Consider the following 26,925-nt stretch of genomic DNA (forward strand, 5'->3'; position numbering starts at 1 on the left):
TAAAAATGGAGACTGGCTGCCCTTTGCAAAGATGGTGGTTGCAGCTTCATTTAGGGTAGGGAAACCTGGACAGTAGCTATTAAGGTAAGAGGGTGTTGGTGGGAGTGGGGTGTGAGGGTAGGCTGTTGGGGTGGCTGCCTGTGTGTGTGGGGTGTCTGCCTATTGGCTTCTGATTAGCTGATCAGTGGCCAGTGGGCAGAAAGGGCTTCTGTGCTGTGTGGTAAACTCTCCTGGGGGGGGGGACCCAATTTGTGGGTGAATAACTCAGATGTCCAATATCCAATCTTGACCAAAGTTGGCAGGCATGATGGGGAAAGACATGGGAAACTCCGTTGTGATTCTGGATTCTCTAAGTACCTGGGGGGAGCTTTCCTGGGGGGTCCTCTTTGTGACTACAGTGGTGCTTAGACTTATGACCACCTCTACTTACGACCAGCCCGGCTGCAAAATTTTGCTTCGACTTGTGACTGGAGCTTCCATTTACAACCAGGAAAAGGCAGGGATCAGGGCCCCCTCTGATGGCACTCACTTCCCGCTGCAGCTGAGGTCGTGGCAGCAGGGCTGGCCATGGCAGAGGGGCCCTGATTCCGGAGGGAGGAGGAGGAGGAGGCATGGGAGGACCCTTCCTCCGGGATCAGGGCCCCTCCGACCCCATGCTGAGGACTGGGAGCCAGTGGTGGCAGCAGCAGCAGTCCCACAGAGGGCAGTGAAGAGCCCCGACAACCAGCCCAGGAGCCACCCACCGATGGAGAAGGAGAACTGCCCTCACGGGGCCGCTGCTGCCGCCGCTGCTGGCTCCCGGTTTTCAGCACAGGGATGGAGATGACCCTGATTCCAGAGGAAGGATGAGGTGGCAACGTGGGAGGACCCTTCCTCTGGGATCAGGGCCCTCTCCACCCCCATGCTGAGGACCAGAAGCCAGCAGCAGTGGCATCGGACCCGCAGAGGACGTCAAGGAGCCCCAACGACTAGCTGCCAGAGCCGGGCTGCCGTTGTGGCTGCCCCCACGCCCCACTGGAAGGAGAGGCTCCTCCTAGCTGGGACCTCTGGCTGCTTGCCCTGGCCTCTCCCTCCATCATGGCCAGCCCTGCCGCTGCAGCCTCAGCTGCAGTTGGGGAATGAGTGCCATCAGAGGAGGCTTCGGGCTGCCTGGTAAGGTAAGGTGCTGTTTTTTCCTTTTTAAAAACTGTTCGGGTGGGTTTGGCTGGGAGGGGGGGTCATGTTTCTGTGATGTTTTGTTGTTTTGTTTTTTGGTGATTTTTTTTTTTTGCAGTCCCAGTGTGGGGTTTGCTCTGTTTATTTTTTAGTTGGTTGTGGTTTTTTGCAGCCCTATGGGGCTTGCAGTATTTTATTTTTATTTTATTTGTGTGTGTGTGTGCGTGTTTGTTTTTGTTTTTGTTTTGGCTGGAATGAATTAATCGTGTTCCCATGCATTCCTGTGGGAATGCATGCTTCGATTTATGATCATTTTGTTTCATCTTCTGGAACGGATTATGGTCATAAGTTGAAGCACCACTGTATATAACTCGGGGGTCCGTGGTCCAATGTTCATCAAATGATCAGGAGTTATAGTAAAGCATCTGTGGAAGGTTCCCTGTGAATTTGATATACAGTGGTGCCTCGCATTACGGCGTTAATTCATTACAGTGAAATCAAAAATAAAAAAGCCATTGAAACACATTAAAACCTGGTTAATGCATTCCAATCGGTTAAGAACTCACCATCCAGTGAAGATCCTCCATGGGGGCGGCCATTTTCAGGTCCCTGTGCAGCGAAAAATGGCTCCTAAACACAGCGGGGAGCCATTTTGAGCACCCAGCGGCCATTTTGAAAACCCAACGATCAGATGTTTTGATCTTCGGGAAACGAAAATCGGTTCCCGAAACAGGGAACCGATTATCGCACAGCGAAATTCACCCATTCAAAATGTTGTTTTGCGATTGCTTTTGCAATCGCAAAAACCTCATCGTAATGCGGATTCGTCGTTAAACGGAGCGCCCATCTTGCGAGGCACCACTGTATCTCTAAGTGGTTGGGCTCCCCCAGTGTTATAGCTGTTTAAAGTCCAGATGAATTGACGGATCGATCCATCAATTTGTCAAAGAATATTCATATTCGTTGATCCATTAACCTTGATGAATAACGAATCAAAACAAATTGCAATTTTTTTGATTTGTCCCCATCTCTAGTCAAGAGATCTCAAAAATGGTCCTTACATTTCCACAAGGCCATGTGTTAACCATCCCATTTGCAGATGAATTCAATGAGCCGGTGGCATGTTTCACCCTGGCACACCCCATCTTCCTACGTGCTTCTGGTTATGTTGGTGGAGAAAATGGCTAAAAATTAATTCCAGCTCCTGGGTCAGGGATGCAGAGTCAGGGAAACTCTGCCTATTGCTATCAGCACATGGTTAACCAGACTTCCCAAGAAAGCAAGGTTATGAACGGTGGCAGGGCAGTACTATTAGTCCATATATAGGAAAATTAGTCTTCAGAGTTGTGCTGTGTGCCAACACCATAGGACTAAACAGAAATCTAGAAGATGCAGATTTCATGCCAAACCTGACACCAGAATTCAGAGCCTCGTGATGCCACAATGGTGGGTCCTTGTGATACCACAGAGGCAGGTCAGACAAAGGGTGAGATAAGGTATTTTCTCTCTCTCTCTTTCTCGGGTTGTATACCATTGTTGCCAAGGCTTGTGTAACAAAAAGGTCCATGAGTCACAACTAGAGATGGACATGAATGGACTGTCTGGTGGTTTGTGCCGGTTCATTTACTGCCACAACAGGTGTTTGGCGGTTTGGCATCCCACTCATTCTGGCAGGCGCCCACTCAGAAGCAGCACCCGGAGGAGGTAGAGCAGGGAAGCCCAGATACTGCATCTTAGTGGGCGCCCACCAGAGGAGGCAGGATGCCAAAATGCTCAACACCTGTTGTGGTGGCAAAAAACAACAATAACAACAACAACAACAAAACAGCACGAACTGCCAGATTGGCGGTTTGTGCCCATCTCTAGTCATAACCCTGGTGCTCCACTCCCTGCTTTGCTCCCAAAGACCCAATTGATCCCAAAAAAGGCAAGGACAGAGGATGAGGAGGAAAGGAGCCATTTGCAACACCACAGACAAATACTGTACTTTCATACTGAGTCACTTAGCCTGGTACCAGCTGGGGACATGCGGTGGAGTTTTGAGTGCTACTGCTTGTCTTTTAAAACATCCCGCTTTGAATCCCTGTGTGTTCACCTGTGTTACTGTTTTGAACTAGGATTGAGACTAATTTTTTTTAGAGAGGATACTCTCTAAAAATATGTGTAGTGAGTAGAGTGACAGATTAGGACCCAGGAGAACTGGATTCAAATCCCCACCTGGCCTTGGAAATTAATGGGAGGGGGTAGCACTGGTCAAACTACTCCTTAAGCATCTCACAAACCTTGGAACCCTATAAGTTGCTATAAGTCAAATGTTGTGCATACATATGCTTATGTTTAATAGCTACATAAGAGCCTTGTGGTGCAGTGGTTAAACCGCAGTAGTAGTGCCAAAACTCTGCTCACAACCTGAGTTCAATCCTAGGTAGTTGGCTCAAGGCTCACTCAACCTTCCATGACTCTAAGGTTGGTAAATTGAGTAGTCAGATCACTGGAGTGGGGAGGCAATGTGTAGCCTGCATAATTAAATTGTTAACTGTCCTGAGAGTCCTTTCAGAGCTATAGGACAGTATATGAGCAGAATGGTTTTTTTGCTTTTTCTTCTATACTAACCAGCTCAGTACCTGAGACATATTGGAGAGTGCCTTCTCCAAGTCTCACTTATAACAGGAGTAGTGTTGACAGATGACAAGCAATGAGACCGCCTCAGTTGCCACATACAAGCTGTGGAACACCCTAACCCTTAAACAGATCTTATGAAATTGCTTTTTAAAAGCAATTACTTGCTTTTAACTTTCATAACTTTCAGTTATGGTTCCAAGGCCTCCAAAATTAGTCAGTTTTTTTAAAGCACCTAAAGTGCGTGTTTTGCCTAACTAAACAAAATGGTCAAATTTTGGTTGATTTTAAAACACGTGCAGCCTACAAGAATACGTTCTTCTCCCAGCCAAATTGTGGGTGATTCTTCGCCCACAAAAGAGCATGAAGCTGTAATGCAAGGCAATAATTCCACCAGGGTGAAATCTACACATTCCTTTTAATCCTGTCTCAATCAGCAGTTGTTTCTACCATTTCACACATCATATCTCCAATCTGGATGAAAATGACTGCTATTTGGAGTTATTTTCCCTGCAATAACATAAGACTATTTTTTGTTTTATATTATTATATACTGTATTAACTTGGAAACCAAGGAAAGGGCTGCACAGTGTCCATTCAGAAGTCCCTTGATCTGTTTCAACACAGAATACCATTTTACAATTATATATGATAATAGTTTACACACTGTGACTTTAATTCTTGTATACTGCACTGAGGAATAAATATGGATTAAGCTATTGAGGATGCTGCTGCAACTTTAATTGTTCTAGACTGTCCTGAGGGAAGCATAAACATTAAGAGGGCAGCACAGAAACAAGAAGACAGAATACTTCTAAAAATAAGCAGAATAAACAAACAAACAAAAACAAGGGGAAAGCAAAGACATTTGCTGGAGCTGAGCTCCTTTTTTGCAACAGAGCCTAATACATGCATTCCGTGTTTTTGCAATAACAGTCCTAGCCTTTTATGAATCATGCCGCTAGTCATGTCCATTCTGGAGGAGCCTGACATGTTCCTTTGAGTCTGCAGGAAGAGACTGTGTATCTGAAGAGGGACTCTTGAAAATCGAGTCTTGTGAAAGCTTATTCTGTTTGACAATGGTAAAAGGAAAAAGCCTTAGTTAAAATAAAATGACAGCTGTTTATATAAGGAGACCCCAGTTACTTTAATTATTGCTTTTGGCAGGCTAGTAAAAGTTTAATCTTCCCTAAATCCTACAGTAATGTCTGCTGACTAGAGGGGCATTTTTTGCTCTGGGAAAATAAAAGAAGCCTTTCTCAAATGCCTATCATGAAATCCCCTCTCTTCTGGAGGCAGTCTAAAATAAGCTGATACGAAATGATTGATGACAATGCAAAATGAGCATGGATGCATCTACTGCTAATTTTATTCTGTGTCGGCCACGGGCTGGATAGAAATAGAAATAGGGCAGCTAGCAGGCAAAGGCTGTATGTCTGAGGGTGTATGTGCCTTGTACTCTCATGTTATCTTTTCTCTTCCTGAGAAGGCTGGAAGTAATTTTTTTTAGTGCAATACAATAATCCTTCCCTTCACCAAAAAATGAAATCTGCACCGTAAAATTAGTTTTTACTGCTTTAGGACACAAACCATAGCAATCAACATAATAAAACATCACAATAAAAGGGAAAAAAAATCCAGTAACATTGCCATGAAAGTTTAAAATACATTAGGCTTGTGTGCTGTATATGTATAAGCATAAAACCTTAGAAATAAAAAGATACAGAGAAGATACAGCAGCATTAACTGTACCATATTTAATAATTTGGTATTATATATCAGTTGACTCAAAATGGAGCAACTGGTCTACAGTCAGCTTTTTTGCAACAATGGGTTTACATTTTGGCTGAAATCCTGTTTAGTGTAGTAAATCACACTACAATAGGCCCACTGAATCAGCAGGGATTTGTTGAATCAACACTTCCATAAGTACCATTGATTTAAATGGGCTACTCTGACTGTGACTTACTTTAGCACAGCAAGTTGTGACTAGAGTAGGTCCATTTCAGTGAATGGAATTTATGGAGGATTTGACTTACCAAATTCCCACAGATTCAATAAGTTTATTCTAGTGTGAAGTTATTACACCAAGCAACAGGATTTCAGCCCTTCCATTGTAGCAAACCTTGCAATTCTGAATGTGACTAATTTGTTTTTATTTGATAATCATGCCAATATTTTATCCTGATCTGATCAACCTGCTAATCACTTTAAGATGGGAGTCAATTTCTAATTTTCTGATATTTGTTTTAGTATGAGATATTAACACTGTGTCATCAATATAAAGTTATATTGAAATAGCCTTTCTCTCCCATTTTACTGGGAAAATTTGTAATCCTAGTAAATATTCTACCATAACATTTATGCCTACACTAAAGAGCAACAAGTCAAAAATGAAGCCTTGATTACCTTCTTTTGAATTTTTGACTAAGTTAGACAAGTTCCAAATCTGACTTTTCTAGTGGCATCAGTGTAAAACTATTTAATTTTTTTATAGCAACCTAATATTTACCTTAATTATCTATCTCCATAAATAACATCTTGGGATAGAATAAAATGCACCTCTCAACAATCAACAAATGCAACACATAGCTGCCTGAATAATCTCATGGAATATTTGTTAATAAAATATAACCAAACCAAACTGAAACAAACTGAAAGGGAAAAAAAAGATCCACAGTGGAACAACCCAGCCAAAATCTAATTTGTTTCGGTGCTATGTATTACTATTTAGTCACCAATACCTCCATGGATAGCTCAGTGGTTTACGCATCTGACTGCAGAGGTTGGGAGTTGGATTCCCCACTGTGCCTCCCCGACAAGGGTTTGACTCAGTGATCCATAGGGTCTCTTCCATCTCTGCAGTTCTAAGATTATCTGTAGATTATAACTTCAGGACATGTCTTACATAGAGTTGTCCTGTAATATCAAGCAAGTTGTCATTGGCTGGATCATCTTGTTTTCTTTTTCTGTAAGTGGAAACAGCCATTGAGGAGCTCCATTCCTGAGGAAACTAATTGGATCTATCTATGTAGGTGAATAAAGTGCTGGTTTATGTTAAGGGAAATACAACTTTCCCCAAAGGAATTTTGTTTTTCTTAACCACAAAGACAGAAGACTTCAATTCACTAACTGTGTCAGGCAGCCATATGGGACAAACGATCATCAGAGCTTTCAGCCTGGAGGCAGGCGGTGCATCAAGGCCTCTCCCATTTTGAAGAGACACTTGTCCGATGCAAAGAGGCAGTCCCGAAACCAGCAAAACCAGGGAGCTGGACAGGGGACAAATTGTACAATTTGTCTTCAGTGTGGAAGGGATTGTCACACTCAAATTGGCCTTCTCAGCCACACTAGATGCTGTACCAAGTCCTCCATTCAGAGCATGTTACCAAAATCTCTCGAGACTGAAGGATGCCTAATCTAAATCTAATCAACCAAAAAATAGCACTAAGGTTTCCTGGACTACAGTTCCTAGAATCCCACTATCTCTGCAGCCATGTTGTCTATGCTAGATTGGCGATTCAGGTGTTGCAGTCCAAAAAAGCCACTCTTCCAAACTCTGAAGAAGATACAGTCTTGGTGACTGATTTGAGTAAGCACTCTTCACTCTCCAGACATTGCCTGAAGCTGGTCACTAAGTTGCATACTAATAACAGAACTATGATCTGTATATTTATTTTTAAATATTGACCATTTATTCTAAAAAGGACATGAATTATGATTGCAGTGGTAGGAGACGATGCTGCGTGAATGCAAGTTATAACAGCACTCCCACCACAATCTTTATTTTGAGGAGTGCCTTGAAGTGGTATAGTAATGTCAAACCTGTGCAGGATGTTGCAGAGTTTTGAATTTCTGGTAAAATTCCTTATGTTACGCAGTAAAAGTAAAGAGATTCACAGAGAGGAGTATAGCTACAAGTTCCCCAGAGTCCATCCCTTTCTCATTAAATGGAATTTAAATTCTCAGTACCGTAACTCATTCTGAGACATTTGTAGGAGAAAGAATAAAAACATTTCTTTACCTACAGTTGCAAACAGATCAACAACAAACTACTAACCATCTTCAACAGACTAAAGAGAGGGAAAGGAACACTCAGGAGAGAGGGAGGTCTTTTAAATTCAAACAGGGAATGATTGGTTAGTGCTGGATGGATTGATAGTCACCCCAGCCCAGAAAAGTCTCTACCAGTCACCCAAACCACAGGCAGCATGCAAATTTCAAATAAAACTCCAACAAGGAGTTTTATTTGTAAAGACTGTTACATTTTAGAAGCCACTTTGTGGCTTCACACCCTCTCCCAGTCCAGAAGAAAGTACGTATATCCAAGCTACTCAGCATGGCTTTTTAGCATTAATGCATATCTTAGAGAGTGATGGTTACAGAATGTCTTGCAGCTGAGTGGTATTTCTGATTGATATCCACTGTCGCATGATGAATTTGCACAGAGGCTTACGTGTTGATGTGAAACCCTGGCAAGCCAAGGGAAGTAGAGATGCTGAATGTCAAGACAGGAGGCATCATAGCAGCCAGTGACAGCTGTTAGGAAGAAAATATTCTTGGCTTGTATGAGGATTTTGATGAAGCAGACTATGTAGAAAGAACATAGCTTTGCTATTAGACTTTTGAAATAAACAGGCACTCTGGGTTGAGATGTGTTTAGGAATACATTAAAAGGTACTCTTTTCAAAGAAAGAAGTAGGGAAGTAGAATTTGAGAAGCAGGAAAGTAACATTTGAGGCAGCTAGAACAGCAGTATCAAGACTGACAACTTCTATTTAACCTAAGCTTTTCTACACTATAGCCTGCTTTTTCAGTTTTCCCATTCGAAATGTCTATACAAGCACATAAAGGAGATTTGAACCATTTCCAAATCATGATCCCCTCAATAAACCATGGTTAGTGGACATGTGTATTAAAAAGCCATAGTTCAACTAAACTAACTTTGGGTTTGTATCATGTCTCAAACACCGCTAAGAGTAAACTTCATTTTACCTTTAGGTGGACTTTTAGAATAGGAGTTGGAAATCTACAGTTTTCTAGGTGTTAAAAATCAGTATTCCCATCATCCATCACCAAGGGACAGGCAGACCAGAACTGCTGGACATTTGAGTTCAGCATCCTCAGGAGCTTTTCCAATCCTCTTCTAATGAATCTTTGATCTGGCCTGTAAACTCAGAGAGCATGCTAACACAGAAGATCCTTCCAATAATTCAGGGCTTTTAAGCAATATTACCCAGTGTGAATCCTATAACACACCATAGGCTGTGAGGGAACATGAAATGGCATAAATTAATGTACAGTTGCAAGATGAGAAATGCTTTTTAGCATGTATATCAGGCAGGCAGGGAAGACTATGTCCAGGAGATTTTTGTGTGTCTGCTGAATCTGGTGTCCATGGCCTATTTGTGGATGAGCAACTTCAAGGATCTTAACCTCTATTCTTTATTTCTAAATCAACATTGGACTGGACAGCCCTTCTAATGGGCTTCCTTTAAAAGGAGGGCTGGCAACTGCTTAAATGGAGGGCTACCCTCCTTAAAAGAGCACACATGTCTACCCTAGGGTACTGTCCAAAGCAATAATTCTCCAACAAGTAGGGTTTTGGTTCCACCCTAACACACAAGCCACCAGGACATTATATTACAAAATATAGAATAAATTATATTTGATCAGGAAGAGGAAGAGGTGGATTTAGCCCAGACAAAACAGGTTTTATGTTGTGCTGTACTCATGCTTCTGACAGTTACTGTGTAATAGAGTAATGTTCATTTCAACAGCTAACAAGCTTCGCAACTGAACAATGTTTATTTTTTGGCAGATAGAATCAACTATTTTTGGATTTTTTTGTTGTTGTTGTCTCTTTGAAGGATCACAAAAGTTTGGCTTAGAAAGCCTGACTGTTCTGCTTAGAACTTGTCTCCCACTTCAGCACATTTATGTTATCATCTCAGCTATGACTGCGATAAGCAGATTTTATATATTTTCTCAAGCTTTCAATTTCTCTTATAACAAGCTGGTGTAAAACATGAAATCTAATACTGCTTGATCTAACCTTACATCAGATTTTGTACTGGGGATGTGATAGATTAATAAATGCAGGCATTGTGTGAATTTATTTTCAATTGTGCAGGCAGAGCTTGAGGTGCAGAAAAAGATGATGCTTGCCATATACAAAAATCAGCAGATTAATTTTATATCAGCATTGCTGACAGGTCATCATCTGCCATCTATTTTACCTTTGATGGGTGACCTACATGCCTCTACCCTCTAACAAAGAGTCATGGCCAAAGGAGAAACAGCCAACAGAGTTCCTGTTATTATTCTGGTACACAGAGACAGGTGCACACCCCACAGCATTTGAGCCACCTGAGACGGTTGTCTCAATCTGCCTAATGCTTGAGCTACCTAGGGAATACAGTGCTGTATACATAAGAAACTCCCTGCTGGGTCATACCAAAGGTCTGCCTAGTCCAGCATCCTGGTTTTCACGGTGGATAATCAGATGCTTCCAAGAAGCCTAGAAGGACCAGAATGCGACTGCATGTCATTTTTGAAACTAGTGGTATCACTGAGAGTCTAATCCTCCATGAATTTGTCTAATTCTCTTTTAACTATTTATTGTGTAAAATATCTCACTGCAGGAAGTTCTCTGTTCAGGTTGCTGTCCTCTGAAGATGCCGGCCACAGAGAGTGGCGAAACGTCAGGAAGAACAACCTTCAGAACACGGCCAAAGAGCCCGAAAAACCCAGAACAACCATTCTCTGTTCTTCTTTGTCTTGAATCTCCCTCTCTTCAGTTTCAGTGGGTGGCCCCAGATGTAGTTATTATGAAGGAAAGGAAGAGATTGACTCTTTACCTACTTCCTTCACATCATGCATGCTTTGTATAATTTCTATCAAATTGTCCCCTTCCTTGATTCTTCTCTAATCTAAATGGACACAAGCATTGCAATCTTTCCACATTCAAGGGTTGCTTCAGTCCAGGATTGTTTTTATTGGCCTTCCAAAAGCTGTTGACATTCAGTGGATGTCTTATTCCCTATATATAAATAACTTAGAGGTAACAAGTTAATTCGTTAACATTAAAAGAATAGCTTTTGCGTTAAACAAGAGGGATGCATTTAATCTTGACCTCATAATATAAGAAATGTTTTTTTAAAAGGTTGTTTTTAAAAACTTACTCTTTGGGTTAATCAGTTGGATTCTCTTCCTGTTTAATATGAAAGTGACAATTTTAATGTTAACACATTAAGTTAACACATTATTTCCAAGCTGTAGGTGTCTAGACAGTTTTATAGTTATGGAAACATATGCCTGGCCTGTGCAGGCAGTCAGACAAATCATGTGTGGGGGGATGCAGGAGAGCATGCAAGCCCTTAACAAACATTCCTGTCACTTTCACTCAGTCTGAAAGGGGCTTCTCTGCTCTTCCTTGTCATAGCTTCAGTCCAGTCATTGTTTGTCCCTTTGCGGCAACTCTGCCTTATAATTGTTCCTACGCGAAAGTCAGAAACAGATTGAACATCACGGATTCTCATAGCTCAGTGGGACTTGATCCTGTATTCCCTATTTTCAGTTGACCTAATCTGAGACATCATCTACTGCACAATGCTGCTTTTCTGCTGTTGAATGAGTTCTTTTATCCATTATTGTAATTGCTATTTTATGCTGCTTTTCCTTGAACTAAGGCTGTGCAGGGACTTTGAAGAAAAATTGCCAAATGAACCAAGTCAGGGGTATTTGTGCCCTATATGGTCAGTGACAGAGTGGAACAAGACAGTCAGTAACTTGGGAGTGGGTCAGATGCACCAAAAAATCATGTAAGTATGCTTTGGCAAAATTGGAGTTAAAATAGTAACACAAAAAGGAAGTAACAAAATCACAGCTAAAACAGCAAAAAAGCCTTGTGGGCTCTCCTGGGCACTCTAACTTATGAGACCTGGGGGAGGGCTCAGAATAAGGTCACACAGAATCTGTCCACCCCCCTCCCCGGGTTGGTCCACTGCTATGGAAGGAATGTGCTTCATTGCTTTTAGGCTAGCCATTGCACTCTGAATTTTTTCTTTCTTTCTTTCTTTCTTTCTTTCTTTCTTTCTTTCTTTCTTTCTTTCTTTCTTTCTTTCTTTCTTTCTTTCTTTCTTTCTTTCTTTCTTCAGATTCTCAGTTCAAATAAACCTTTACATTTATACTGGAACTTTGGTGCATTTTGCTGTCACAGGTAATAAAAACTTTTTGGTGGGTCTATTTCTGGGAGCCATGTTACAACAATTCTGAGGCAGAGTTGTCACAGAAGGGCAAACAGATTGGGAGAATTACCTTCACAGTGTGTCCATCTCTGGATTCTCTGCCAAGCACTGATGCTGCTTTGGTTGAACAGATTACTCCTTTCCTTTCCTGGCACAAAATGCTACTTAGGAGACAACTTTCCCTCATACCAGAAAAGGTTCATGAGTCTCTAAAATGTAAACACACAATGAAGCCTCTATTTCATGTCCACCACATTCCAAAAATTGATGGCACTGAATAGCATCCCTCATCCCGGGTCATATGTCTTTGTCTTCTCCACTCACAGGTGTGCGTGTGCGTACATTTAAAAATGCCAAAACATACAAATATCCTCAGGAACCCAGGAACAGATTGGTCCAGGCCACCTCTGAAGCATCTTGGAGCAAGTGGGTCCCAATTTGTACGACAGACTGCCAGGGTATGTGTGCGTCTGTGTGTCACACCCTGAGCTTTAACACTGATTGGTTTGGTTTTGTTCAATCACCTTTATTTATTATTTTTTCCCCATCGTGAACTATATTCCTATCATTGTTTTTTATTTTATTATATTCTTTTTATTTTATTTTTTATTGTTAGCCACCCAGAGCAGACTTCAGTCTAGATGGGCGGGGTATACATTTAATAAATAAATAAAATAAAAATAAAAATTATGACCATTTACCTACTTGTCTGCTATTTTGAATACTTATATGTTTTTTTAAAAAAAGTTTAAAGTTCTTCACATAGTAAAGAAGCAAACGGTAGTTTAAAAGTGTATCAAAAATAAAAACAAAAGTGTTGTGGGCAGGTTAAATGTGGCGCACCATCTCAGATTTCACAGAATTTCTTTTGAAGCCAACCTTTGCATTACCCTTACCCATCTCTATTTCCTGTGCATTTAGAGGGGCTGTGTTAAAGTCAGCCACAAGAAAAAGAATAGATACTATCAGAAAATCTGTACTGCAAACCCTTTTCTAAGAATTTTCTGAGATGGTTGGAAACAAAAAATGAACCTAGATTTTAGACATTGCAGTCCTAAGTATCTTATAATAAGCCGTTTTGAAGGTGGGTCAAGATCATCTGTTTCTCTTGAATCAATACAAGTCCGTCAATTAATCACTGTAAGGAAAATATGATAAAGAAATTTTATATTGCCCAAAACATGTTTGTGTGTATCAATGTTGGAAAATTTTTCCATATGGCCTTGAAAGGCAGATCACCATTATAGATCTAGAATTAGAACTACTGTGTCACTCACTATAATAACTAACCCAAAGAGGTGCTACACAAACACAATGTTCTGGTTTAACTAACATTCCAGAAATACTGGTGTTTGTCAATGACAAAGTCAATAATAGGGTGGCCAGGTTGTGGTTTACCTTTATAACTAATAGGAAAGATGTGGCAGGAAACAGACCGCTTCACTCTTTCAGCAACAAGCTAAAAGGAAGTGACACACTGTCTGAATCACCTATGAATCATGTTCTTTCTTAGACTTTTAAGCCACCAACAGTTATTGTGATGCAGTGGGCTCTTCTATCTTCAGACGAATGTTGCTATTTTGCTCTATCACAGCCTTTATACAAGCAATTGCATTAAAGTCACACAAAATCTTGGGACCTTTAGCATGTGAGGTCAGCAAGTGCCTCTCCCAATCACTTGTTTTATTAAACAGTCATAAAATTACAATCAAATGTTGTTTTGACACTAAACAGAAATCTCTCCCTCTTGTTCCTGAGGAAGAAAAGCTGGACTAATGATCTCAGTGTACTTGTTTAGGCATAGGATATCCTCTCAGAGATGATCTAGTCAGTGGACTTTACTCCTGACAAGCAATTGTGTGGGCAATTGGTGGCAAGTTTTTGACATTACACTGGAAGTAAAAGTGACACGGAAGAGATTAAATAGACAGGAAAAGTTCTGTGGAATCCTCTGAAGAGCAGAAACTAAAGGCTGACCTATTCTGGGGATAGTTCTATCCCCCACAAAAAATGAACTTACATGTTCCAGGTGGCAATACATTTAAGAGGAGAAGACCATGATTTTTTTTCTTTGTCACTAGCTGTCAGAGAAAACAGGCCATGCAATCATCTCACCTTGTCAGATGAAGAGATGGTAACAATAACAGGGTTGGATGCTTTATTGTACATTTACACCATCTGTCAAGGGCTAGAAGTGTCTCTGGTGATGGATTTTGATTGTTTATGTACCACTAATAAACTGGTATTTTGGAATTACTTCATAATATATTCAAAATGAAATAAAGTAAAGGAGAAGCAAATGTCTCTCAGTGTTTTCGGGGCCATGGCTGATGTAAAAAGAAATGTTAGTCACTCACATGCAGGGCCTACTCACTCATGCTTAGGAGAGCCCTCAGCACAATTTCAAAAGTTCTTTGTCATCAGCACAGCCTCTACACACAGACAGACGAAGTGACTCTGATTCCATCTAGTGCTGTTCTGACACAGCCTTGGGAGAATCAACCTTAAAGGAGGATTGATGTATAGAACTGTAGCCTTACATTGGCTAGTGAACAAACATTAGAGTGGGAACTCATTTCCATAGAAGGCTAGTCAATAGCTCATGATCTGACAATGAGCTGTCTATTTCATTGGATCCCAACCTTGGTCGCCTGATGTTCTTAGATGAAAACTCCCAGAAGCCTTCGCCACTAGCTACTCTGGCCGGGATTTCTGGGATTTCTGATTGTGTACGGATCACCGTAACATACCAAGTGAGGGTAAAAACAACTCCTATGACAGAATCCAAGATTTGGGGTTACCAGACATACTGGTATACGTGATATTGACCTTTTCTGGGCCCAAGATGAAATCCCCAGCAGCAAATATAGCAACAATGCCGAATGGAGTCATACAAAACCAGTTACAACTATGCAGATCTTGTTAAATAATATGTATGCATGCCTCAAATTTCTTTCAACTACTTTACAACAGCGTTTGTGGAATTGCTTCATTTTGTCTTCCCAAAGACCTTCTGAAATTGTTTAAGGTGAAGAACACTGACTTGTCCAAGGTCAAACAGTGAGCTTTCTGACACAGTGATAACTTCAACCTGATGTTTCCATATGGAAATCCATTGTACTTAGTCCTTCCACTCTACTGGTTCTCTGTAATATTATGATCACGTATCTTCTATTGTAGGAAATGTTCCCATCGATTTATAAAATACTATCTCAAACAATTCCCCTTATGGTATTTCACGACGTCTTTTTGTGCTTCTGTTTATTAGGCTGTGGAACAAGGACAAGGAAACACTGGGTATTTGGAATGGTACAGAGAAGGAAACTTTTTCAGGAACCAGGGCTTCTTCTTTCTCACAGATGCCTGCAACAGATGGAAGACATCATATTTATTTTAAGCCATCTGCAACACTGGGAACCTTTGGAAGAAGTTGCTTATTTGAGATTTATTTTTAAACTGGTAGATAAGTTTGAAAGTCTCCTTTTGCATATCTTCACGTAGACTAAGAATGCAGTTCCAAACATGCTTACTTGGAAGCACGTTCCACTGAAACAAAATGAGGCTGAGAGTAGAACGGAGCCTGAATAGGAGTTGACTATCAAAAAAAATGAGACCAGTTCCCACACCTCTTCTTGTATCTCCAGTTCTCCACTTCTCCTATAATTCTGAGCTCACAAGAGGCACATGTGCATCATGTGCTTTTCTCCAGGGCTTTCCAACCATTGCCATCATATCTCATGGTTTCCAAGTCCCGTTCTGGTGGTCTACAATTACGTAGAGTGGGGTTGCCACCCCAGGCAGCATATTTGGGATGTCATAAATTGTTAGTTGTTCAGTTTAACTTTTTACTGCCAGAGATGGAAAGGGGTGATGACACGATGTCTCTACCTCATAATCTTTCAGTTTTTCTCCTCTCAATATTTCTGCCATTTCCCCTTTTTAACAATAATGAATGGGACAGAAAGTAGATGATTGTGGGATTATTGCTATAATAAATAAATGTTTGGCCATTGGTATGAAAATCTATACAGTATGTCCATGTAAATGTTTAAGCAAAAGATAGTAAAATCAACAACTTCCTGGTGACATGGAAGAGTCAATTATGGCAGTTTGATACCATCTTTAGTGTCTTCACTCTATCTTCTGGAATTCTAGGATTTGCAATATGGTGAAGTACTTTGGATTCTCTGCCTGAAAGCTCTAGTGAAGTCCCCCAAACTACAGCAGAGAATGTCAAGTATCTTACCAAACTACAAATCCCACGATTCTCTAAGTTAGAAGGATGGCTCTTAAAACAGGATCAAACTGATATAACTATACAGTGCCCAGAATCCTGTTACTTAGCATAGTAAGTCACACTAGAGTATGCCCATTGAATCAATAGGGATTGGGTGAATCAGCTCCTCCATAGCTTCCATTGATACAAATGGGCCTACTCTAATTACAATTTACTTTAGCATACTAAGCCATTGGCTAAATCTTGGTGCTTAGCATTGTAAGTTGCAACTAGAGTAGTCATTCTGTATTAGTCAGACTTATGGAGGAGTTACTTCACCAACTTCTCACTGATTCAATGGGCCTGTTGTAGCACAACTTATTCTGTTATGCCACAGGGTTTCAGTCACTATGTTATTATAGCCAACCCATGTCAATTCCACAAAGATTTAGTCTTAGGTTTTCCTGCCCAGTTTCCCCATCCTTCTAAATTTTCTTTGAATTTTTTGTCCTAATCTTTTCTTAACATGTTGATTTTGTATGCATCTTTCCCAAAGCATAGAAAGAATGTGGTAATAAAAAAATTATCCCTGATTTTATAAACTTTTAAGCAACATTTTTAAACATTTAAATAGTAGCAATATGCGATTAGTCAAGATTAGTATTATATATTACTCTAATTTTATTTGAGGAGAGTTGGCTAATCTTGGATGTTTTTATGTATTTAAAGTTTCCAGGGTTTTAAAAAACCATTCAGAATTGTACTTTTCAATTTAAAAACAATTATGTTCTAAACAATTAATGTAAGATATTCTTTCCACAGTATCCACTAAATTTGTTAATGTTAATGCATTACAATAACACTAACATTTCCAAGCTCTGATTTTTTTTCTTAATACTATATGCATTTCTGTACTTATATTTCCTTAGCATAAAGTTTTATGTATAAAATTTCCAAATAGACCCATTTTTGGTATGCAATTTTAAAAACAAAAACTATATTATAGCACTTGGCATTATCAAAACAAATTATGTTTCAATGTGCATAGTTTAGGAAATTTGCATAGTTTTATGCATAAATTTTATGTTTAACGTTTCCGAATATACCCATTTTTGGTACGCAATTTTAAAAAACTTTATTATAGCACCTGACATTATCAAAACAAAAACTATGTTTCAATGTGCATAGTTTGGAAAATTTGCATAGTATGGGAACTGTGAATCAAGTTTTGGCTTAAAAGACATGTAACAGGAATTTTCAGCTTCACTTGTGAAAACCTGTCATCAATGGCTAGTTTTCTGTGAATACACTATATATTCCTGAACTCGTAGCTACTCCTTTTGCCAACTGATGCATGCATAGGATACCCACCATCTTTTAGAGTTTCATTTCATTTAGTTGTTTAGTCGTGTCCGACTCTTCGTGACCCCATGGACCAGAGCACGCCAGGCCCTCCTATCTTCCACTGCCTCCCGGAGTTGTGTCAAATTCATGTTGTTCGCTTCTATGATACTGTCCAGCCATCTCATCCTCTGTCGTCCCCTTCTCCTCTTGCCGTCACACTTTCCTAACATCGAGGTCTTTTCCAAGGAGTCTTCTCTTCTCATGAGATGGCCAGGAGCCTCAGCTTCAGGATCTGTCCTTCCAGTGAACATTCAGGGTTGATTTCCTTTAGAATTGTTAGGTTTGTTCTCCTTGCAGTCCAGGGGACTCTCAAGAGCCTCCTCCAGCACCACAATTCAAAGGCATCAGTTCTTCGGCGGTCAGCTTTCTTTATGGTCCAGCTCTCACTTCCATACATCACTACTAGAAAAACCATAGCTTGGACTATGCAGACTTTTGTTGGCAAGGTGATGTCTCTGCTTTTTAAGATGCTCTCAAAGTTTGTCATCGCTTTCCTCCCAAGAAGCAGGTGTCTTTTAATTTCATGGCTGCTGTCTCCATCTGCAGTGATCATGGAGCCCAAGAAAATAAAATCTGTCACTGCCTCCATATCTTCCCCTTCTATTTCCCAGGAGGTGATGGGACCAGTGGCCATGATCTTAGTTTTTTTGATGTTGAGTTTCAGACTGTTTTTGCACTCTCCTCTTTCACCCTCTTTACAAGGTTCCTTAATTCCTCCTCACTTTCTGCTATCAGAGTGATATCATCTGCATATCGGAGGTTGTTGATATTTCTTCCAGCAATCTTAATTCCGGCTTGGGATTCCTCCAGTCCAGCCTTCCACATGATGTATTCTGCATATAAGTTGAATAAGCTGGGGGACAATATACAGCCTTGTCGTACTCCTTTCCCAACTTTGAACCAATCAGTTGTTCCATATCCTGTTCTAACGATTGCTTCCTGTCCCACGTACAAGTTTCTCAGGAGATACATAAGGTGGTCAGGCATTCCCATTTCTTTAAGGACTTGCCATAGTTTGCTGTGGTCCACACAGTCAAAGGCTTTTGCATAGTCAATGAAGCAGAAGTAGATATTTTTCTGGAATTCTCTGGCTTTCTCCATAATCCAGCGCATGTTAGCAATTTGGTCTCTAGTTCCTCTGCCTCTTCGGAATCCAGCTTGTACTTCTGGAAGTTCTCGGTCCACATACTGCTGAAGCCTACCTTGGAGGATTTTGAGCATAACCTTGCTAGTGTTTGAAATGAGTGCAATTGTACGGTAGTTGGAGCATTCTTTGGCACTGCCTTTCTTTGGGATTGGGATGTAGACTGATCTTTTCCAATCCTCTGGCCACTGTTGAGTTTTCCAAACTTGCTGGCATATTGAGTGTAGCACCTTTTAGAGTAGCGGTTCACAAATGTTTTCAAATCAAGACTCCTTTCTCATTTTCACCAAACCTTTGTTCTTTCCCCATGTCTCATTTGTCATAATTCCACCTCCTTTTAACCAGAAATTCAACATGCAGTTTAAAATTTAAAATATAAAATATCAATGTATGAACTCTGTGAAATATTAGTTTAAATTCATAGTACTCACAAATGGTTTTACTTCTCAAGAAAAGTCAATAAAATATTTTTCACCTCAAGAAATAGCAAAAACAACACTAACTATGAAGGAGGATGAAAATTTCACAGTTTCAAACTCCCCTTGGAAATTCTTCATGCCTCCACATCACTCTAGTTCCTGAATGCCAACCCGCCATCTGGGAATCTTCACTTTAGTGCAATTTTGCTTATTAAGCAAGTGCTTGACTCTGTGTATTCTTTCCACTATTACTAAGTCAAAGGATCAGTCTTGCTATCCCTTTTTCCCCCCATAAGAGCCACTGGGGTGACATGACATCTCACGCTTAAAGTATTGCATTTCAAATCAAAGCTCTTAACTGGAAGCAATCTTAGAAGCTGTGAGGTCTAAAAATAAAGTGCGTGAGTGGACCCTCATGAGCTCTTTTTAAAGTACCTGCTCCTGTATGTGAGTGTTTTAGCTGACCTCAGGCACAGCTCACTCAAATGAGGGGAGAGTGGTCTTGTTAATTGTTTTCATTTTCTTTCTGACAATTCAATGAAACAAATATAACAGTTTGATATAAATAAAGAGGGAAAAGCCAGTGGTAGGTATGTCATTTCCTCTTTGTTTAGCACATCTAAATCAGGACCCAGCTGTGTTGTTTGCTTTTTTTAACTTCCACAGCTGCACTGAGAATGTGTTGGGCAGATATATTCCTCCAAGGCGCAGAAGGTCAGGAAGCTGGCAAAGCACTCCACACATAGTTGACAAATGCATTTCCTAGATGCACCTGTTAAGAGTTTCAGGAGCAAAACGGTTAACAGATTGGTATTTGTGTTCCTAAAATTAGATGTTGAAGTTTCCTGAATGTCACAATCGTAGAACACATGAATGTTGTCCTTTTAACCATTCTATTTTTTATTCCTTTTCATTTTCAAAGCAATTTACAATGAGCGACATGAAGCCATGATCCCAAACAGCAAAACAAAGATTCAATACAATGTGTTACCTTCGAGTGAAGTCCAGATGTGAATCTCATGGCCTCTCATTCTTGGAGAAGAACAAGGGGGAAAAATAAGTGTTTTCTCCTTGCAGTGAGATTTCCCTGTATTTTTTCTCCCTTGGAAATCTCTTTGAAAATTTTACTTCAAATGGTCTCCCCTCCATCTCTGATGAGCAATATATAGGAAATACCCACCTGTGCACAATTCTCACAATTCTTGCAGGGAATGACATTTTTCCTATGCAGGAAGCCCTGGCAAGGCCATTAAGTGGCACTGAATTTCACACATTCTTGAACAGAACAACAGGTCAAAAATAGGAGGAAAAAAGGTGACTGAGCCCTTTGTTTCTTAGGAAACTGGAATATCTTGCTGAGGTTCAGAAGTCTCTGCCTGACAAGACTTGTAAAAGAGGATGAGAAATTTTGCAAGTAGTCAACACATCACAAGTATGAAATATGCTTTACTGTAACTCCTGTAGCTGGACACATCTGGGTGTGCCACGTGGTCTGTCTTGTGTTCATTTATCTAGCTTATTTTCCTCTGGTGAGTTCCCATCAGCAGTACTGCAGTAAGAAGTCAACTACCAACTTCCTCAGCCTCTGAATGTGGAATGGATAGGGGACACCATGCTCTCTTTTGTATGAGATAGGAAAACCTTTTGCTATCCATGTTGCTCCTAATGTTCCAAACACTTTGTTGTCAATTAAGAATTAGAGGTTTAGTACATACGTCTAGAATTAAAATGTTGCAGTTTATTATCAAGCATCATGTTATCTTCAGTGTAAGCCAGAAGAATGCAGTTTTAGGAGGTATGTTCCATGTTAGTAGGAGTCCTGCTGATGACAGCCGTCTGAAACACTTCACGATGAGTGGCCTACCACTCAGTTGCCTTTCTGTTTCTTTTAGTTCAGCCTTGAAAACAGGTCCAAGTGCAGCAAAAAGCCCATTTCTAGTAATTTGTCCATCCATGCTTAGCCCTCTATCAAAGGTGACAATACCAATGACTGGTGAGTACCTAGGCATACACATCAAGATTTCTCAGTCTCTTGATGGGAGCCATTGTGGGTATGACATTTTATTCACTCATACAACCTTGTTCAGGCTTTCCATTTCTATACTACCATGTTTCCCAGAAAATAAGACAGGGTCTGATATTAATTTTTGCTCCAAAAATGCATTAGGACTTGTTTAGATGGGTTTTTTTTTCATGTACAACTGTCTACATTTATTCAAATGCAGTCATGTAATCTTCTGGTTGTTGCACAGGTAGAGGGCGGGGTTTCACTTAACTGAGGCTTATTTTGGGGCAGGGCTTATATTATGAGCATCTTGGAAAATCGTACTAGGGCTTATTTTCAGGCTAGGTCTTATTTTTAGGGAAACAGGGTATTAAAGAATACTTTAGATTATTTAAGCCAATTTGATTGAAATAGACATGTAATGATTTTCTTTGGAACTTGCATGCCAGAGTGTTTTACTTCTTTGCTACTAGTTATGCACTGATTCTGCTTATTCTCTGTGGTGCACATTTTGTATTTTTATTTCTTTTTACACTGCCCAGAATATGTTTACTATTGGGTGGTTTAAAACTACAATGAATCAATCAATCCATCGATCAGCACAATGACATACATTTCCTGAAGATAACTCCCCCAAAGCATGATGTATTCTTGGAATGAAATACTGTATTTGTGAGTCATGATAATCTTGCAAGTTTTTTGGTATTGCGCACTGATAGGGTTATGCATGACACAATCCTGTTTCCTGCAGTGCAAACTCCTGAAGATGATATATACCAAGAAGAACTGATTGTCTGCTAAATTAGCATGTGTATAAATGTCTGCCATGTTCTTTGTCCAAGTCTGCATATCACATAGAAGCAGACATCTTGACTATTGTGTTTTGATGGCCCTGAAGCTAGTATGATTGTTTGAAACATAAGCTGAGTCATGAAACCCTTGCATTTCTTTTACAAAATAATTATTAACTAGAAACAACAATCTTAGAACTGTAGAGTTGGAAGGGACACTGTGGATCATTGGGTCTGACTGCTGTCAATGAGGCACAGTGAGGACTAGAACTCTCAACCTCTGATTGTGCAGCCAGATGTTAAACCACTGAGCTACCCAGCATTTCATGCCTCCCATTCGTCTGGTATGTTGATAGTCAGAAGAAACTGTCAGATCAATTTAATCATGGACTGAAAAAATTCTCACAGACTGAGCTACAGATGTAAAAGCCAGTGTGGTGTTGTAGATAGAGTGTTTGACTAGGACTCATGGCACCGAAGTTCAAAATCCCACTTGGCTATGAAAACTCACTACCATTGCAGGCAGAAATGGTAAACACTCTTTGAACATCTCAAATATCTTGAAAATGTCCATAAATTAGGAGTGACTTGACAGTACATAACAACAGAATAGGTAGTATGAAGAAAAAGAGTACAGAAGCTCTACTTGTGGCAAAGTTGTGATACAAGAACCACAGGCAGTCCTCTGCTTATCATCATGTGGTCCTCAACATCCATTTATCAGGAACTGCAACTTGAGAGGCTACCTGGAAGTTAAGTCATGGCAACTGGACTTCTTTCTTATTAAGTGGAAATGTTTCGCTACTCATCCAAGTAGCTTTTTTCAGTCTGAGAAATGTTGCAATCTAATAAGAAAAGTCCAGTTGCCATGACTCAACTTCCAGATAATCTTATCTAGATGACTGAGAATCTAACTTGGGAAGCTGTTTCATAGAAGTGGGCTGTGGTTTGCACCCTGGAAAATTACTGCCATCATACCTCTGAAACGCAACCCTTAACACTCTTCCCAAACTGAAATGTAGCTTTTGGGTTGAAAGCTTTGCTCCACCACACAAAGCCACAGCAATGTTGCCAACAATCACACAGGAGCCCTATTCAGTTGTTATTCAACTGTTATTTGCCTGGTTTCTCAGCAACATATTTAATCAGGAAACCTTAGCACCCTCCCCATCATATTTTCCATGTGCAGAGTGATACGTTTCCAGATCCTCTTCAGACATGTTTGGAGAAGAGATTCCTCCATGGTGTAGACTCTACACCTGCAAGAGGTCCAGTTTTCCCTGGTTTTTGTTCTTGGATACAGCCTATGTGAAAGCAGGACCCTTCTCTTCTTCAGACATGTTGCTTTCCAGATGGAGAAAGAGACATGGAAAGGGGAGGGTCCAGGTACTCCTCTCTGACTGTGTTGCTGAGAACCAAGAAAGTAATGACTGAACAGGGCTAGAAGCAGTTGGAAATCTTGTCTTGACTTACCACCAAGGTTATATTCATTCTCAAATATATCTCCTTGGATTTAATGGCAACACATTTTTTTTGGTTGTAATCTGTACCATAGTATGTAAGAGCAATGTAACTGGCCTGTTTTCCAAAATCATTTTGCAAACTTTTACTCATCAGAATATATTTTAAACTTCATTTGATCATCTTCAGGCTCATCTAATTTTCTACATCATCTATATCTGAGTCTGTATCAATGTCTATACACAAAGAGACACAAACACATTATAGTTATATTACAAATATAATCAATACAAAATTAATTACAAACAAACATACGTATATGTATTGTATGTCTGTGTGTAGAACTATCATTCAGCTTCCGGAATGTAGCATCATTATAAGATAATATGTAGAATAATCCACGTTTACTTGGAACCAAGCATTATTGTGCTCTATATGGGAAAAAAATGTCTCGTGCAGTTTTAGAACCATAGAATCACAGACTAATTCAGTTGGAAGGGGCCTATAAGGCCATTGAGTCCAACCCCCTGCTTAGTGCAGGAATCCAAATCAAAACAGATCTGACAGACAGTTGTCCGAGTTTCTGTTCAGTGCCTTCAGCACTGGAGCACTCACCACCTCCCGAGGTAATTGGTTCCCTTTTCATACTGCTCTTAGTCCTAAATGTGTTGAGATCTAATGCTATAACTGCAAATCTTTCTTTCTTTTTTCCCCCTTGCTTCCTTACCATGCCCCATGGGTTCTGAGCAGCCAGCTTATAACAAGATTTTCTACAAATTAATACTTCTGTTCTCAAGGAGCTCACAATCTAAGGATATTAAGTGGCTTTTGCATACCCTCACTGCACGCTAACTTCATGATCAGAGTTCACATGCTTCTGAATGCTAGTAGCCATGAAACATTAGCAGAAGAATGCCATCATCCTGTGCAAAGCAGGATGCTGGACGACATAGGCCTACAATTGCTTTAGCATTGTTTTTCTCGCATACTCACTTTGGTCAGAAGTCAGACGGGAAGGGCACACGGTGATGGTTTGCCCTGGCTCTTAATGCTGGGATACAATGACTGAAATCCAGTAGTATGTCACAACTAGAGTAGGCCCACTGAATCAATACAATTTACAAGGAAGCTGACTCATAGAATCCCCACTGATTCAAGCTACAACTAACAACGGGATTTCTGCCAGTAGGAAATGCTAGGAAGATGGACATGGTAACAGACGACTGCCCCTCTATCTAATTTACCAAGATACTTAAAGGAGCAGCAAAGGTAAAAACAGAAAGAATTGGTCATTTAGGATAAGTGGTCATTAGGTGGTGAGTAATCTTTCCTCATTTCATGAAGGGTATATCAAAACAAAGGTTTCCTGTCTGGATAGTGAGAGCAACTGAGGGCAGTTCATACTCTCAGTCATGTTGTGCCCTCTGGCAAGCCTACCGGCAGAATGCTGCTCTTGTTTTATGAAGAGAATCTTCCCTACATTTGGCGCTGAGGATAGGTTCTCTTTTGTTTTCAGTTTTAACCTAAAGGAGGTTTTCAAAATATGGAAATAAAGCAGAGGAAACTGATGTGAAATCACAACAGTATTTGACCTGTCTCCATGCATCAATAATCTTGATTTTAGCTACTGGCAAAAGTCTGCTGTAATCCTCCTTATGTGTTAGCTGTGGTTTCTGCCTCATAGAATGTAAGAGCAATGAAAGGAATAAACATTAGATAACAGGGAGGAAAATAATGTTATTAATCATTTTGTGCTTTCTCCTTCCCAGTTCTTGTTGCCTGTACATAGGAAAGAGACAGACAGTGGTGAAAGGCATTGCAGACACATTCTCTGACAGAAAATATAATGCAGGAGAAATCCTATTCAGTTGTTCTACAGAAGGATTGATGAAATATGCAAGGAAAGCCCACCTGTTCTGTCATGGCTTTGCTCATGTGAAACTACTGAATCAGAGGACCAACCTCATTAGAGATGAAAACATGGATCCTCCAGATTCAGGTAGACTTTGGTATCTGAGAAAGCAGACTTGAAACATTTGCTATGTCCTGAAGATTGATCACAGCACAAAGCAAGCCAATTTGCAAACTCTGGGAGGTTAGGAAAATTCCTGGTGTGACAATCCCTCAACAATAAACACTTAGAAAATTCTCAATTCTAATACTGAGTTATAGGTATATATACAGTGTATAATTTACCCATGAAACAGTGAGTCTCTGGTTCTGACTGAACTGATCCTTTTGGAGAAGGCAGGCACAGTCTAAATAGGGTTACCAAAGGCTGGGGGAAGGAGTGATATGACCATTTGGTGTGATTCTCACATCCAAATGGGATACTGACCTCAAGCAACCCTTTTTAGTCCAGCTCCCTCTGCTGTCAGTTTCCAGGACCATGAAGTGGCTTAATAAACAAGCCTCTTCAGGATGTTAGCAAACTGAACACGTATTCTGCAGAGGAAGTGAAATTAGTATTTTTTTTTGTCTCTGCTAGACCATCACTGACATACTGAATTTCTTAGATTAATTTTTGTAAAAAATATTTTTCTTGTGTATAGTGCCAATTGAGAAACTTCAAGTGGTTTGCTTATTAAGCCACTTCACAATACGGGAAATTGCCTTACAGACTCTTTCCATCTGATACAAAAGAGTCCCCCGGCACTGCATACAAGGCAAGTCCTTGTTGACAATCTCAGTAAATATCTGATGTCAGTTGCTAACTAGGCAAAATTGTAGCCTTCCAGCCCTTTGTCAGAATATATGTAAAACTCCATATGTGTGTGCATACAAGACAGAGAGAGATGAACAGGTGTTCCCTTCCTCCTCTTCCTTTCCGTCTTTATTTTTTAACATTTTTTGAGTATGTGCTCTAATTTGACTATGTCTGACACCAACAAAATTAATGATGGTATGAAATCCTGATTATATCAGAACCATAAAAGGAGAGAACAGGTTATATGTTTCCATTTCTGATAGTACCCACTACTTACTTATTCAAAGTAATTCATGCAACTTTAATTGTGTGAATGCATCTTAACTAGCATGAGCCGTAGGAGGCATCTACCCCAAAAGGCTAGAATTATTGAGAATGAAAGCAGACAATCTTGTATAGCAAAGGCCTAACCTAGTCGTTAATCCTAGCACTAATAGACCAATTCTATCAATGCAATGGAGGTAAGAGTTGTCTCATCAAGTCCAATTCATTCATTGGACTTACTTTCACCAGGACTAAGACTTGTATTTAGCTCCAGGTCAGTTACTAATGAAGACAAGTATCAGAGCCTCTGAGTTCAAAACCCAGCAGAATCAATAGACAAGGGTAGGAAGAAAGGCCCTTTTCCAACACTGCCTAACAACCAGCTATTTTCAGTGGGATAATAAGTTCTACGAACAGACAGATGGAATGCCCATGGGGAGCCCCCTCAGCCCAGTTATAGCAAAACTTTACATGGAACATTTAGAAAAACA

The sequence above is a fragment of the Pogona vitticeps genome, chromosome 6 (assembly GCF_051106095.1).
Source record: "Pogona vitticeps strain Pit_001003342236 chromosome 6, PviZW2.1, whole genome shotgun sequence".
NCBI lineage: Eukaryota > Metazoa > Chordata > Lepidosauria > Squamata > Agamidae > Pogona > Pogona vitticeps.